This window comes from Neomonachus schauinslandi, chromosome 12, assembly GCF_002201575.2.
Source record: "Neomonachus schauinslandi chromosome 12, ASM220157v2, whole genome shotgun sequence".
Classification (NCBI taxonomy): domain Eukaryota; kingdom Metazoa; phylum Chordata; class Mammalia; order Carnivora; family Phocidae; genus Neomonachus; species Neomonachus schauinslandi.
In genome coordinates, this window is record NC_058414.1 from 98,407,852 (window position 1) to 98,424,692 (window position 16,841).

Here is a 16,841-nt window from a genome sequence, read left to right on the forward strand (position 1 = left end):
CCTCGCTGCTGCAGCCACACTGGTCTTCTCTGAGTGCCTCGACCATACCACACTCCCACTGTGGAGCCCCCAAACATTGTTTCCTCTACAAACAGCCTCCTCCCTACCTCCCTCAGCTAACTCCCCTACATCCCTCCCATCTCTTGACCCTGCCCAGTGACAATCCCTCATAGCACCATGTCCTTCTCCTCCCTCTCCATCATCACAGGCCAAGTTTACAAATATACTTACGTGGTTCCTCAGCTGACCCTCTCTTGTTAGCTCCAAGAAGGCAGAGATCATGTCTTTTGGCTGGGGCTGGGGATCCCTTCTGAGACAGTGCCCTCACGTGGCTACTGGCAGGAAGCCTCAGCTTCTCCCCAGATGGAGATCTCCTCACAAAATGGCAGCCAAATTCCCCCAGAGCAAGCAATCCAAGGGAGCGAGGAAGATGCCTTTTGTGACCCAATTTCCTGAGGCTCACATTGTTGCTTCCACTTTATTCAGTTTATTAGAAGCGAGTCGCTAAGTTCAGCACACACTCAAAGGGAGGGGAATTTGGCTCCACCTCTTAAAGGGAGGAGTGTAAAACACTTTGTGGACATGTGTTCAAGCCACCATAAGGAACACTAACTCTGAGGACCACTACAGTTCGGAGGTTGATATCTTTTTGGGTGGAGAGGAGTGACATGCAAGCAGATAAAATATTATACAAAGTTCCCCGTACAGAAACAGCAGCGTTTCTTCTCTAATATTTCCATTATATTTACTTCCTTTTCCTTGTCTTTAAAATAAAGTCAAGAGTCGTCATTTTACCCGTTATTGGGGGTGTACCTGTGAAGGTCCTTGGTGGGGAGGCAGCATTTTAGATGGATGTTATCCCAGAGTGACTGCTGTGCTGTGATTTCAGAAGAAATCCTCCACTGTTCCTGGGTTTGAAATTTACTCAGCAGAAGTCAGAGTCTTTCACTCCATGATTTGTCTTAAGGTTAAATGAAAATGAAGACTAGTTGTCTGGAACATCACAAGAAACGAACCCTGTCGTCCACATCTCATCAGCACAGCCAAACTGTGACATGTGATCATCCCAGTCTCTCCTGGTAAGGTGCAGTGGATAAGGTGACTTGACCAAAATGGCCTCTGTCACATTGGATATTGCTCAACGAGTACATAGTAGTGGCCAAATTTCAACTCTGGGCTTTTTATGTCAAAGTCCTGGAGCTTTCCACCATAACAGGCTGACTGAATTCATACCAATATGTAAGTGACAGCTCCCAGCCTTGTGCCTTGGAGCATTGTTGCACAGATAGAGAAGGGGCGCTGATGGACAAGGGTGGTGGCTGGCCGAGGATGCAGTCCAGGTCCCCTCAAACAGCCGGAGACAGAAGCCACACGGCTAACCGGGGAAGCTCAATATGAAGAATTATTAATCACAATGAAAGGGAGGCTATAAGACAGAAGGAAACTCTGGTGTCCCAGCGGAAGGGAGAGGACCCAAGGAAAGACAAACTTGGAAGGCATTCAGATCTTACTGGAGAAGGTGTGGTTCAGCCCGCTGGATAGCAGGGAGGTTTACCAGTTCGGCCAGGCCGGAGCTGGTCTGGTTGCTGGGCAGGCAATTGGCCATCCTCCAGACTGCACCTGGGAGAGCAGGGAGCAGGTGATTAGCAACTGGTGGTGTGGGCATGGGGTAAGAGTCTGAGAGCCTGCAGGGAAGGGCAGAAAGACTTCAGGGTGCAGCGTGTGTGTGTGTGTGTGTGTGTGTGTGTTGTGGGGAGGGGGGCTTGCAGAGGAGGCTGCTGCTGAGTGTGTGACCCTCCAGGTCATAGGCAGCTCTGTGCCGTTCGCATGTAGAGGGGTGGGAGAGGGAGAACATGCAGAGGGAGTCTAGGTGCTAGCAAGGGCAAGAGGCCTCTCGAGTGTGCAGGATGTATGGGGACTCTAATTTCTATGTCAAGAGGCCTTCCAAAAGGTTATCACCAGGTTATCACAAGGTTCTAAAGGAAGTCTGACCTCTTTTGATTCTCAAAATTTTAAGAATTAATTCAGCAGTACTTTAACTCACACTTATAAAGCACTTATTGTTGACTCTTTCAACAAAAATGTATTGCACATCTACTCTGTGTCAGGCACTGAGTTAGCTGCTATTGTTTGCAAGATGATAGATAAAAGCCAGCATAAAAAAGAAGACCTATACTGAGCCCTCAAGGCACCTAGAATCTAGACATATAGATCAATAGAACACAGTAGAGAACCGAGAAATGCAAGCGCACAAATAGTTCAACTATTTTTTTTTAAGATTTTATGTATTCATTTGACACAGAGACCGAGAGAGAGAGCACAAGCACAAGCAAGGGGAGCGGCAGAAGGAGAGGGAGAAGCAGACTCCCTGCTGAGCAGAGAGCCCTACGTGGGGCTCAATCCCCAGGACCCTGGGATCATGACCTGAGCCGAAGGCAGAAGCTTAACCAACTGAGCCACCCAGGTGCCCCAGCTCAACTAATTTTTGACAAAGTTACCAAAACAGTCTAATGGAGGAAAAATAGATGTACAACAAATGGTCCTGAAGCATTGGATATGCATAGGCCAAAAAATAAACCTAAACCTCACACCTCATACAAAAAGTAACTCTAAATGGATTCCATAGTTAAATGAAAAACATAAAACCACAAAACATTTAGAAAATGTTCAGGATCAAGGGTTAGGTGCATGGGTCTTAGACTTGACACCAAAAAGCATGGCTCATAAGAGGAAAGTCTGGTGAACTGGGTATAATCAAAATTAAAAACTTGGAAGACCGAATTAAGAGGATGAAAGAGGAAGACCAGATGAACTGGAGTCTAGTGCGGCAAGAATACAAACTGCAAGAATCCATGTCTATCTTAGAGGCGTAAGCAAAGTGCTAGAACACAAAGGAGAAAGATTAATTTCAGCCAAGGGGATCTGAGAAGTCTGAGGAGGTGATAAGTAAACTGGGATTTGAGAGACAAGTGGGATTGCAACAGATGGACCCAGAACTAGGAAGAGCATCCAAGGCAGAATGAGCAAAGGCCAGAAGGAAGAAAAGTACAAGAATGTTTACACAGTGCGTAGCCCCATGCAGCTTACGGGTGTCTGGGAGGAGCAGAGTGGGAAGTGAGCCTGGAGATGGAGAGGTGGGTGAGGCACAAATTATGTAACTGAGTGCAGTGTGGATATAGCCTGGTTCCCAGACAGCATAAGGCTATAAAATGTTAAATACGGTTAAGAGGTGCAGAGAATCCTGGCAGGTGGGAACTCCGGGCATGGGGATGAAGAGGATTATTTGGCCAGGAGTGTGATGCGAGATGCCCATCTGCTCCTGGGGGCATTGCTGGAGGGGAAACAGGAGGGAGGAGCTATGGGGTCCCCTGTCTTAGGCACAGGCAGGGACGCCTGAGTCTGTCACCTTGCCATGGGTATCTCCTCCTCGCTTCTTCCCATGGCCATGCTCAGACTGAGGGCGGAGGTGGAAAAGCTCACCTGTAGCAGCATTACGGTGGATGGATCCCACTCTGATCCCGCTCTGTGCAAGGTAAGAGCCACCCCTACTTCCCAGGTCACAACTACAGCGGTGTATTTTAGCTGCAGGGAGAAAGTAGGTCAGTTAGCAAGTGGTTTAGGAAGTGCTTACTCAAGAAACACATCGCAGTCAATGATCTACTCTAGTTTTCAAAACTGTGGATACCCTGGGATTTTAAAAAAACTCAGTTTATTTTGACCATCAGAGTTTTACATCCGCTCTTTACATCTACTGACCTAATTCTATCAGGAAAACTTAAGCACTGTGGTTCCAAGTCTATTTTATCCCACTGTCAGTTTCTTCCAGGTGATCTTGCTGGTAGCTGGGGGTTGTAAGTCCATTCGCACAATCCGAGTAGCATTTCCTAATTTAAAGGCACACAAATCAGCGATCTTTTCACAACTAGGGGGACAGATCGCTGGATATTCACCGAGTTCTAATCTTTTAGTGAAAGGTTAAGGCTGTTGGAAGAAAGGACAAATGAACGAAAATATTATTGACAAAGAATGGGAGAGAGAGACGGGGCTTCCTGAACGGGAGGAAAGTTTGAGGGTCTATTTTGGGTATTTAGCTGCTGGTTTCCCACCTCCCTGTGTTCCTTGCTCCCCTACCAAGTTATTCCAGGGGGATGTTTGTAATTCTTGTTCCATCATGGAATTTCCCCTTGACTAACCGCTGAATCTACAGAGGCGCACTTAAACGCTGATGGCGTCCACAGAAAAGCCAAAAGCCTGTCGATTGTCTTGTCGCTGCTGAGATAGGACAGTGGCTGATGGGACTGACAATAAGTTTCTGGGACATTCTCAGCAAAACTAAACTGTAGCATTCCCTGTACAAGAAGAGTTTGGTTTCTGGCTTATTCTGCCAGCAGAACTAGCCAGGAACTCTTTATCCAAACTGCAAGTCTAAATTAAACACATGGTCTTAAAAAATGGTCAGAGAGATCATGCACCTTTAAAAAAGGTCTCTTCACTTGCCATTCCCCAGAAAAAAAATTAATAGGCAGGGGGTAATTTCCCCCAGAAAATAGCAGTATCGTATCTTTGTTGGTTATCTGTTTTTTGAGGACGCTAGCCTGCAGCCTCTGTGGAATCTTTTCTTTCTCCCCAAAGTGAATATTGAGTCAAAAAGCAACTGACCTCACAGATCAAGAAAACCAAGCTCTCAGGTCACTGGAATTTCTTAAATTCTCTGTACATGTTATCTAAATACTACAGCTGTTCTTTAAAATATATTATCAACAAATGGTGTTGATGGGCTATAAAGTTTTTCCTGGCACAAGTATAGTATGACCTGGAAAACACACTTCATCATTCATGACTAGAATGTTCTCTCCAATGTATGCCAATAAAAACTTGTAATAATCCAAGATACACTTTATACATCTGACATTACATACAAGAATACGAGAATACAAGAATAGTGGCTCAGAAACTTAAACCCCATTGTTGGCGATCAAAAAAGAAAGTTCAGGGTGAGAGAGACTTTCTCAGAGGACTTTTGGCCAATGTTCATGCAAAAACATCAGGACACAGACAAGGTAGAGAAGAGGCTGAGGAAGCTTCATAGAGAAGATGGCAGGAAATCAGGGACCTAGGGAGTGATTCAGCTTTCTTCAGGAAAGAAAAGGAAAGAGGACGTTCCTGACAAAGATCGCTGACAGCGGTCCCTAAGCTTCCTGGGCAGATCCGCCTGGTCCTCAAATGTAGCGGTAGCACAAGATCCAGGAGGAGACGCGTGGCTGGGGGGTGGGAGGGGGAGCAGGGAAGGGAGACGGAGGTCACGCTGTGAAGATTATTATCGAGTTGTCTTCTTACGGAATGTGAAATCATTGAACGTTTTTCACCGGAGCGCTACACAATAATGACTGTAATATAGCAAATGTTTGCTAGGTGTCAGATATCCGACACCATGGCTAAAACCATCCCTGTGAAGTGTGAACTGTTCCCATTTTACAGGTGGGAAGAAATGGAGGCGCAGACTGATGAAATTATTTTTGCAAGATCAAACAGCAAATAAGTGGTAGGGCCAAGATTTAAACCTAGGGCGCCTAGGTCCAGAGCCCATTCTGTCTTGCTTCTTGAGGGAGTCATTACCTATTTTAGAAAGATAATTCCAGGGGCGCCTGGCTGGCTCAGTCGGTTAAGCACCGACTCTTGGTTTCAGCTCACGTCGTGATCTCGGGGTCAAGAGACTGAGCCATGCGTCAGGTTCGGCACTTGGTGCAGAGTCTGCTTGGGATTCTCTCTCCCTCTCCCCCTCCCCCACTCTCTCTCTCTCTTTCTCCAAAAATAAATCTTTAAAAAAAATAATAATTCCATGGCTATATGGAGGATGAATGAGAAGAGAGACAGGAGGCAGGGAGGCCAGCAAGGAGGCCACTGCATTGGTCCAAATGAAAGCTGACCCAGGGCTCAAGTTGATAGGATTTAATGAACAAGTGGATATGGAGGTGAAAAAGAGGGCAGATGTAAAAAAAGAAAAAAGAAAAAGACTGAGTCATCTCCATTGAAAGGCTGGGTGGGTGGTGCTGCCAATCCCAGAGACAAAAAACAAAGGAGAGACAGGATGGGTCAGGGGGAGAAGAAAGAATAGTGGGCTTTGTTTGAGGCCAGATGATTTCACATAGGAGGGACATTCAGGTAGAGGCATCAGCAAACAGGTAGAGTAACTGAACTGGAGAGGTCAAGGCTGGACACAGAGGTGGGGGTGGATACTCTTGAAGGTCGTGTTTAGCTTCAGGGCTCCTCCCATGCACGAGAGCTTCCACGCTCCTGGCAGGGGGCCCCCCAACTCTATACTTCTGTCATCGTATTGTTTGCGAACATTTCAGAAGTGGGTGGTTGTAGCTGACATTGATTAACACTATGGCTGTTGACTTTCTTCCACCCCATCTTCCTCTTACCTTCCCCTCAGATCCAAGGGCGTTGGAGTGCTTTGGACATTTGGGGGAACCTGTGTAGGAGAAATCTGAGTTAGGAACACCTCGGAATAATGGGATATATCTGTATGGCTTCCATATAGAGTTAAGTTATTGCTAGCCAACTCAGTATAGAGATTTCATTAAAGAACGCCCTTCTGGGGCACCTGGTGGCTCAGTCAGTTAAGCATCTGCCTTCAGCGCAGGTCATAATCTCAGGGTCCAAGGATCCAGTCCCATGTTGGGCTCCCTGCTCAGTGGGATGTCTGCTTCTCCCTCTCCCTCTGTGTGCTCTCTTTCTCTCTCTCTCAAATAAATAAATAAAATCTTTAAAAAAGAGAGAGAGAGAATGCCCTTCCCCCAACTTATATAAACATCAGGTATCATAAACCTAGAAGTATCCCTGGATTGAGTTGGAGGTGATAATTTATTATAGGTGACAACTGAAGCCATGGGAATGACAAAAATCTCACAAAAAAAGAGAATGTAGCAAGAAAAGATCCCCAAGAATAAAACCTTCAGGAACTCACATGCTAGGTGGAAGAGAGCTGGACGAAGAAAGAGTTATCAGATAGGTTGGAAGAACATGAGAGTGTTGGGGGTTGGGAGCCAAAGAATGGCTAGTTTCAAGATGGGACAACAGGCTGGAGGAGTATCATGTGCAGAGGAGAAACTGTTCAACTAAATAGGTGGGTCGAAATGGCCTGAGAAGTGTCCAGGAGGCAAGAAACTAGAGGCAAGGAGGATAAGCTACTTTCTAAAGAAATTAAGTGCCATTTGCTATGTCCAAGATATCGTGCTCAGTGCTTATAAATGTTACTTTCATTTGTCAACTTGGCTGGGCCATGGTGCCCTGATATTTAGTCAAACATTACTCTGGCTGTTTCTGTGAGGTATGTTTTTTGGATGAAATGAACACTTCAATCAATGGTCTTTGAATAAAGCAGATTGCCCTCTGGAGTGTGGGTGGGCCTCATCTGATCAGTTGAAGGCCTGCCTAGAACCAAGACTGACCTTCCCTGAACAAGAGGCAATTCAGCCAGCAGAGGCCTTCAGACCTGGACTGAAGTATCTGTTCTTCCCTAGGTCTCCAGCGTGCTGGTCCACCCTGCGGATTTTGGACTTGTCAGCCTCCATAATCATATGAGCCAATTCTTTATAATCTCTCTCTTCCATTTCTCCCACTGGTATAGAGACCTTTCTATATATACATGCTGTTCGTTCTGTTTCTCTGAAGAATCTTGACTGATACAGTCCTATAGGGATACAAATTTGTTTAAGAATGTCCTCAAGAAGCTTACCCAGTGTGAGGGGGTTTGGAATTCATGTCAGGCAGAGGAGCAGGAAAAGTTTCACTTAAGAGATTGTGTTTAAGGTAGGCCCAGGGGGACAGATTGTATTTGGGTAAGCAGTGACTGGGGAAACACAATTGAATGGGAAGGTATAGTTACATAAAGAAATGCATGGAGCCTTTTGAGCATTCACGGGAGCCCAGTTTGGATTTAGTGTGATATGTATAAGAAATTGGAATGGACAAGTATCCATTGATCCATGGAAGCCAAAGTGTAGAGGGTGTTTTAATATTAGGAATGAGGTGTTTGTCATTCTTTTGTAGGAAACAGAATTATTTCTTTGAGCAGGAAGTCACACGATTGGGTTTCAGAGTAGAAAGCATCCTGACTAACCCATGAGTTAAGTTCCAACCATTCTTTCATATATTGTGTGCCAGGCACTATGATAAGTATTATAGATATGGTAATAAAAGACACAGTGTCTGAATTCAAGGAGCTCACAGCCTGTGAGGGAGTGGGAGATGGAGAAGGGAAATATTATAATGCAATATTGATTAACTCTTTAGTAACAGTGTATGGTGTAAAAAGGGTCACAAAAGAGAGGCACCTAATCCACATGTGGATATGGGGCTGGGTTGTCACAGAAAGCTTCCTGGAAGAAGTGATCTGGGACAGTTTTTTGGAACCCCGAATAATTGTCTTGTAGAGATTAGGTCAGATCATTTGAAAAGGAGTTGTCATTTAATATGATCCAATCTAATAAAATGTTACAATGATGGTCAGGTCTCCCAGGTCAGACCTCAAAGACTTTCATAACTCATGACTATCTTACAACAGTATTTCCTATCTTATGGGTCCCCAAAGCAAGAGGCCTAGGACTTCTTAATATGTAAAATCTGAAATAGGACGGATAAGATATTTAAACACTTCCATCTTCTTCCCTCATTCTATTCTTTTGCTTACAGCAACTCTCCCCAGAAGCTCTGGACCCAAGTCCTTCAGCCTGCCACAAGGCGCTCTGTGTTTCTCCCAAACCGGATTTGCCCCAAACTTTCCATTCTTTAGATGCTATGGACCTGTGTTAGAAAGAAAGCAATCTGATTGAACTAGTTAATCCTGACCTTCGAATGACTCTCAAACCCTGTTACCCTCCCAGAGCTATTTAAGTCTTTTAAGAGAGGTTACTACAGGCACGCCTGGGTGGCTCAGTTGGTTAAGCCCCTGCCTTCAGCTCAGGTCATGATCCCAGGGTCCTGGGATGGAGGCCCACGTCGGGCTCCCTGCTCAGTGGGAGGCCTGCTTCTCCCTCTCCCACTCCCACTCCCTCTGCTTGTGTTCCCTCTCTTGCTGTGTCACTCTCTGTCAAATAAATCAATAAAATCTTAAAAAAAGAGAGAGAGAGAGGATACTACAAATCTTTGGTGAATTATAGGTAATAAAAACAAGGCCTTTGTGTGTTAGTTGATATAGGCCATTTTTAAGTCAAGAGTTGAGAAGATGGGTCTACCCATCCAGTGTTAGTTTGCCACTTCAGGAAGAAAATCTCTGCTTCCCAATTTATATACACTTACCTTTAGTATCATTAAAATATTGTTGATTTGGCATCTGATGGACCAAAACGAGTTTTGAAAATTTTTTTCTAATGAATTAAAGCAGAGGATTTAAAAATCTGCTTCTTCAAAAAGAACTTCTGACTCATTGTCCTAAGTGGAAGAAATCATGATATTATTTCATCTTTATCCATCTTCCTTTTGAATACTAAGCTGGTTGAATTATCTGTGTAGTTACAGTAGTGTAGCTGTTTTTCTAAGAGGAGCTAGCTTTTCAAAAAATCACACATAATGTACATTGCATGACTTGGATTCAATAAACAAGTTTAATTGAAAACTGTTTATTTGGCTCCTCTTCCTTAAAATACACCTTTTCAAGACAAATAAGACTTATTGTAATATGTCATAATGCTAATACCAGAAGTTTTAAGGTCATAACATTTGAAACTTCAGCAGAGGAAGGAGTGGTTCATTATTAAATCAGTGTTTCCCAAACTCAGGCCACCAGACTGACCCTGGGTAATTCTTTCATCATCATCATCATCATCATCATAGGTTATGTTTATTTAGTATTTAATTCACAACAACTTCATATAAAGTACAATTATCACCCCCTTTTCCTGGATGAAGAAACACTGAAACACAGAGAGGTTAAGTAACTTGCTTCATGTTACCTAGTAATTAGTAAAGCTAGGATATAAACTCTGGCAGTTTCAAGTTCCCTCCCTGCCCCTGCCCACCCGATTTTGACTCAGTCGATCTGGAATGAGCCCTGAAATCAGTATTCAAGTCCCCGGGTGATTCTGAAGCAAAGAACGGGTTTGGGAACTATCCCATTAAATGAATTTACTTTGCACTGGATGGCTATATTCCTTACTTGTTTCTTAGAAGTAATAGTTCCTATGGCTAGTCAAGTGACACAGTACTCTTTCATCTGATCAGTAAACAAATATGTTTGAATACTCTTCAGCGTTCTTCAGGCACAATGCTGAGGGGCCTGGTGAACTTTAGAAATTACTGCATGACCCAACGCACAGACCATCTAGTGTAAAGGCATATGTCATAAGTTGGCAATTAGGAAGACATCACAAAAGCCTGGGTAGAAGGTGCACAGTAGGCTTCCTGGAAGGGGATGTGAGCTGGATCTCAAAAAGAGAGCAGGGTTTGCAAATGTATGAAAGGAAGAGGGAACTATTTCTGTTAAGGGAGGAAGCGAGCACTCATAAATAGTGATTTAAGACTGGTATTTGTGAGCCAACAGTAGGCCCAACCAGACTGGGTGAAGCTGGGACTTCCTTTTGGGAGGTGGCTGGAAATAAATTTGGAAAAGTAAGTTAGGACAAGATTACGGTAAACCTTAAGTGCCCAGTCAGAACTTGGACTGAACCCTATGAACAATGGGGGGGGGGGGCATTAAAAAGTTTGAAAGGACAAAGATACAATGATGAAAGTATCCCCTGGGAAAGAACCCTCTGCAGTCAGTCACTGTGTAGACTGGAAGGATCGACAAGAGAGGAGAACCAGGAAAACCATTTAGAAGGTTAAAGGAACAAGATAGGTGTGGGAATCTATCTTAGTGAAGTAGTGGATATCTGTGGATCTGGGAGTCACTGGATCAGGTTATGCCACTGACCAAGCTGAGTGACTTGGAGCACATTGCCTACTATCTCTCTGAGTCCTGGGATTCTTCATTGGAAGATGGGTATGATAATGATAATGTCTGCCCTCACAGACTAAGCCAAAATAGACAGAGGATTTCTCTAAGATGGTGACCAGCTCTGGGGTACAAGGTAAACGGGTCAGAATTTTTCATTTTCAGGCCCCTGTGACTTGGAAAATGGAAGACGCTTTATGGAAGACAAGGAAAGAAAGGCTAACTAATACTTAGTGTTTCAGGAATTATGCTGGGATTATAAAGGAATTATCCTTCCCAACAACCTTAAGAGGTAGGTATTTTTATCCCCATTTAACAGTTGACTTAACTAGAGGAAAATATAGTTTGAGTCTGAATATAAACGAGAGTCTGCCTAAATCTAAAACTGGGGCTTTTTGAACTTCATCATATTGCTTTAGACTTATAAAGTTCTATTTTATTTCACTGGTTTTGTCCTAATATTCTAGTCTGAGACCATTTTGAATTTTGATTCTGACCTCTATCCAGGTAATCATCCCTCCAAATTTTGTGTCATCTGAAAGAGGGACATCCATTTTGCCGAGGTGGAGGAGAAAGAAGGAGAAAGGATTTTTTTGGAGCGGAAAGAGAGTAGATGCCCTTGATCTGTTAGGTCTAAGGCAAGGTTACCTGCCCAGAGTAGAAGTGGTAGAGATGCAGCCTGGTTATGAAGTGGCGGGAAGGCCAATGGAATAGTCTAGCTGCTAAGAAGGATAGTGCAGATGGGTAGAGAGAAAAGGACAGAAGGAAATTAACAACCAGGACCGAGGCAGGGAGAGGGTAGTATAGGTGGATGAAATACTTCTATCAAAGAAAAACAGAGAATGGGATAAACAAACAGTAAAGGGAAAGTTGGCCCACTCAGCTGGTATATTAGCTGTGGGAGGTCACAGACAAGGAGACCATATTGAATGATAACATTGAAGAACACAGGTTAGGGAAGATGAGACAGACCGTTGTCTGAGGAAAGCTCAGGTTCCAGTAAAGGGGAAGAAATGAAGATATAAATGAAGCCATATATGTATAGTGGAAAGCATCATCCACAGGGACAAGCCTTCCATTCTTACCTTTAGTCTTACCCTGTGCCCACAAAAAGTTGTTAAATATATGTAAATGGGGCATGGGATGTTTCTTCTAAGAAAAACCCATGTTACTCAGGATGAACTGTGGACTCTGGGATGAACTCGGCCTAGGATTTCTACCCCAACGTCATACTAGAATCTCTGTCCTGTTTTAGTTTGAAGCAAAACAGGAGGTTATTCACCACATCTTTTGCCCGGATAGCATCATTGGGAATCCTTCCTTGCTTGTTCATGGAATCAGCCAGCCCTCTGGTATGTTGGGAACCTTGGTATTAAAGCAGGAGCCCCTCACTAAATGTGGGGCAAGTCCATGCTTTGTCCACCCTCTGTCACCATGGGAAGCCCAGTGGCTATTTGTGCTGCCAATTTTTTTTTTAATTTATTCATTTGAGACACAGAGATACAGAGAGAGAGAGAGAAAGCATGAGCAGGGAGAGAGGCAGAGGGAGAGGGAGAAACAGGCTCCTCGCTGAGCCAGGAGCCTGATGCGGGGCTCGATCCCAGCACCCTGGGATCATGACCGAGCTGAAGGCAGACGCTTAACCATCTGAGCCACCCAGGTGCCCCTTGTGCTGCCAATTCTAGAATTTAGAATATTTCGAGTACCCAAGTGACGGTTAATTTCAAGTGAATGTCATTAACTACTTCAGGTTACAGGTGAAAACATTTTTAGTCATCCCCTACCATCCACACATGTAAATCCTTATTCTCTTCTTGATTTGTCTCTACAAAGATTAATGGTAAAGTGATTCTTTGTCATTTAACAAAAAAAAAGAGTTGGTTCAAGAGTTTACACAGGGAAGCCTCGCTGGGTTTTCCTTGGGAAACGATTTTAAAGAGAGAGACACACACAGATAAGCTCAGGCTTCCAGGGACTGATGGCTAAGGCCTGCAAGTGTAGAGGCTCGAGAACCCGCCACACGTTTCTTGGAAGTCTGTGCCTGATTTTCAGGGCCACTTGCCCATCTCTGACTCGCTCCTCGGGCCCGTCGGGGATGTTGCGGGAGGCATATTAACCGGTTGTACTTGTGGTTGTGTTCCACGTTGGCTCGGGCTGTGTGTGGTATGTGCGCACAGGAGAGGGGCGGGGGGAGGTGCAAGACCCTCTCTTTCAGGGTGTTTTGGGGCAGTTTCTCCAGAGGCTGCTGCCCCCAACCTCAAAAGGTGACCCCTCCTCGTTAGGTCCGAAGTGGCGGGAAGCCGGGTCTTCTGAGGCTCCCAAAGGCGAGGGAGGCTCTAAAACCTGGAGGAGGATCCGGTGCGCCCGGCCGCCAATGGCGCGGGCGCTCGGGGAAGGGGCCACGGGCTTTCAGGTAGAAACACGCCCCGCTCGCGGATCCTCGGCCGGCGCGGGGGGCGACCCCGGGGCAGTGGCCGCGCCGGGCGGGAGGTTTCCGGGCCCCTCCCGCGCCTCGGGCTTGTGTGGAGATGGCGGCGACGGTTTCCCCGCTCCCCCGCCCCGGACGCCGATGGCGGTGCGTTCCGGCCCTCCCCCACCAGCTTCTCCCCTTCGGTAGCCGGAGCCGGTGAGGCCGGGAGGGCGGGGAGCCGAGGAGGAAAGGCGAGAGGGCGGAGGTTGCGTGGTGCAGGCGGCGGCGGCGGCGGCGGCGGGAGGAGGGCCGGCGGGCGGGCAGGCAGGGGAGGAGGAGGCGGGAGCCGTGTCGCACGCAGCTCCAGGAGGGGCAGCCCCGGCGGCTGAGGGACGCAGCCAGACCTTGGCGGGACGGGGATTTAACCGGGGCCCGGGCTCAGCGATCAGGTGGAGACGTCGCCCGAGCCCTTTAGGCACCAGGGAAATGCGGGTGAGTGGCGGCGGCGCGGGGGCCAAGGGCAGGCGGCGGCGGCGCAGGCCCGGGCCGGAGCCGCGGTGTCGCAGTGACTGGGGCCGCGGCGGCCGAGCCCAGGCGCCCGGCGAGGCCTGAGCCGCCGAGCCGAGCCGCAGCGGGGCGGAATGGCGGCCGGGCCGGGGGACTCGTGGGCGGAGGACGCTGGGGCGGGAGGGGAGCGAGCGGGGCCGGGCCCTGAGTCACCCCGGCCGACTCGGGCCTGGCCTGGCCGGGCCGCAGCCCCGGACGCGGGCTCCGAGCGGCCAGGCCTGGACTACGCACTGGGGGGGAAAAAAAAAAAAAAGCCCGGTTCATCGCGCCCGAGGCGGCGGCCTTGTGGCGCCGGCCTCTCTCCCGGCCGCGACCGGGCTCGGGCTGCGGGGCTGGGCTGGCGGGCGGGCGAGCGGCCCCGGGCAGCCCGGGCGTTCGCGCCTCGCCTCCCCTTGGCCCCTCTCGTGCGGCGACCCCTCGGGGCGCCCGGGCTCGTGCCCTTTCTCCCCCACCCCCTCGGGACCGCTAGTCCCCTGTGCGTCGCTTTTTCTCCCCGACTCGTGCTCTCAAGAAAGTACTGGGTTCGCGCGCAGGAGGAGCCGCGGAGCCGGGCTCTGCTTTCCGGTTCCCTGCCCGCGGCTCTCGGGGTCCCCGCCTGCATTGTTGCGACTGTGCAGGTCGCTATTATTGGGTAACAGTCGCCCCTTTGCCCCGTTCTCTCGGGGGAGCGGACCGGGAAGGCGCGCAGGGATGCGAGTGCTGCGGCCGAACGGGACGTAGACCCCCGGTGCCCGCGAGTCGGGCCGGGCCTTGGCGCGCCCCCGGCCCTGCGCCCGGCGGGAGCGCGCGCTGACCCCGCAGGTAACCCGGGCGCGGGCGGCCGGCGGCCGGCGTGGGGCGGGGTCGCCGCGAGCCTCTCTCCGCCACCTGTGCCGCGCTGTGTTCTGTGGATGAAATGGTTAAGCGAGAGGGAAGTGCTTTATGAACATCCCTTGAGACTGATCCCCAAAGTTAAGGGTTTTCTGTCTTTAGCAAGCTCTTTGCCAAAAACCGGATTCTCTTTTCCGATTGGATCACTGGTGTTGCTTTTAGTTCATACTCGGGGTTAGTGGTAAGTGTGCAAATACGGAATTGCAGTTAACTTACTCAAGTTATTTATTTGCTGTGTGTAATTGTCCTTCCCTGAAATGGCATTTAAGACAAAGTTAGTGGAGTATATGGTCGCGCTGTTTTGAAATGCGCTTATCGGAGTGACAGAAAGGGAACTAAATTCACTTTTACTTTGAGCTCTGAGTTCCTAGGACCTAAACCTATCCTAACACTCCGCAGCAGTGTGTGCAGTTTTAAGTTTAACACTTCATTTTGTGGCCACCGTGTTTACCTGATTTTCTGAAATCCTGGGGAGTTTATGGCTTGTGTAGCAAGGTCAGAAATAGTGTTTGAAAAGCAAAACCAGTTGTTTTGTTTTAAAATAAATTTGGACTTTCTTTGTTTAAAAAGGGTTCTTGGATACTAGAAAATTTTTTTTTTTTACTTGGAAGTGCTCTTTGTTGCTTTCCATGGTAAGTCAAATAGTCGCATCGCATTTCCAATTCCGAAATCCGCAAGCTTTAACCCTACTATGCCCATTTTTGGAGGTTTCAGGAGACTGCTCTTTAAGTTTGAGAGGGATGGCTGAATTACTCTCTGAAAATATTAAGCTTTTTTTCCTCGTTGGCACCATCTTTTAAAAACGACTGTGCTAAAAAGAAAACGAAACACTGTAGATACACTAGGATTTTAACTTAATAATACTCTTCCTCTGTCAGCCACATGCTCAGGTCCTTGCAGCCATGTGTCCCAGTCCTGATGTCTGGGAGGCCACATCAAGAGGCCTAAGGGACACATGAATGGCTGGGCTGATTCTGCTGTTTGCTTCCATATTATAAGCCCTAAGACTCCTTTGCTTCTTGCTGAATATTGTCTTCTAGGGGTAATTAACTTAGTGTTGTCATTACAGCCTTTATACATTTCAGACTATGAATTCCTTGAAGGTAGGGGATATGCCTTATTTTTGCATCCCCAAAGAGGCATAGAACTTGGTACCTGAGTTGTTTTTTTGAATGAATAAATCTGGAATATTTCCCCCAGCGTTTGACCACTTCTGATGTGGGCTGCAGAAAACGTCTTATGCTGGTAAGAATGCAAGTTTTATTATAATTGCTGTTACAGACCCCAGGATCGAATACTGTGCCCCAACAAAAAACTCGGGTTTTCTTTAGCTACGGAAATCCAGGAAAGTGGTAAGAAAACAAGTAGCGAAACTTTAATTAGCTCTTCTTCCTTCAGAACTAGTTTTAAGGTGCAGCTATTTATTTATTTATTTAGCAAAAGAATGACGTATTTTCCCCTGGGTTAAGTATTGCAGCCTTGCTTTTGAAATGCAGTCTTGGTAGCTGAGGCTCTTTCTTCCCTATTGAAGAGCTGGCGCCCACCCGGTGGTGCTACTGGGGTTGGATGTGGCCTCCCTTGAAGGAGAGACTTCTTGGGTCCTTGAGGGCCTTTGTTCAGAAATTGACTCCCAGTATACCCAGCAGACATGCTGTGCCTTTCTTTCAGTGTGGAAAATTAAAATGAATGTACTTTATTTTTTTAAAGATTTTTATTTTTTTATAATCCATCCAGTGTGGAGCTTGAACCCCGAGATCGAGTTGCATGCTCCTCCGACTCAGCCAGCCAGGCGACCCAAAATGAATGTACTTTAAATTGAGGAGTTGTTACTTGCCATTCTTCAAATTAAAAATGAGGGCCCCAAAACACTTAGGAGTGTGTTTGTATTTTTCTTTGCTGTTTCAGCCCTGCAGAGTTCCCAAAACCACAGCCCTTGTATCTTCAGCAGCTGAGTCAATCTGGAATAGATAGGATGGCTTTGGGGGACCATGGGCTTGTTTTGAACTTTGTCTTTTACATATGCCTAGAGAAGAGAGTATACCATTTTTAAGGGCCAAT

At 47.0% G+C, this 16,841-nt stretch overlaps 1 protein-coding gene across 5 annotated transcripts in view; it reads left to right on the forward strand.

Moving 5' to 3' along the window:
* Positions 1–13,053: 13,053 nt before the first annotated feature.
* CUL1 (cullin 1) overlaps positions 13,054–16,841 on the forward strand; it is a 102,658-nt gene continuing 98,870 nt past the window's right edge. For 2 of the 5 annotated variants that reach the window (XM_021693020.1, XM_021693024.1), the window contains exon 1: positions 13,681–13,838. The gene's annotated coding sequence lies outside the window, so the exon portion shown is untranslated. Of the gene's footprint in view, positions 13,100–13,325; positions 13,350–13,404; positions 13,512–13,680; positions 13,839–16,841 lie in introns of those variants that run through there. The other 3 variants (XM_021693022.2, XM_021693021.1, XM_021693023.1) reach the window with 3 other exon arrangements.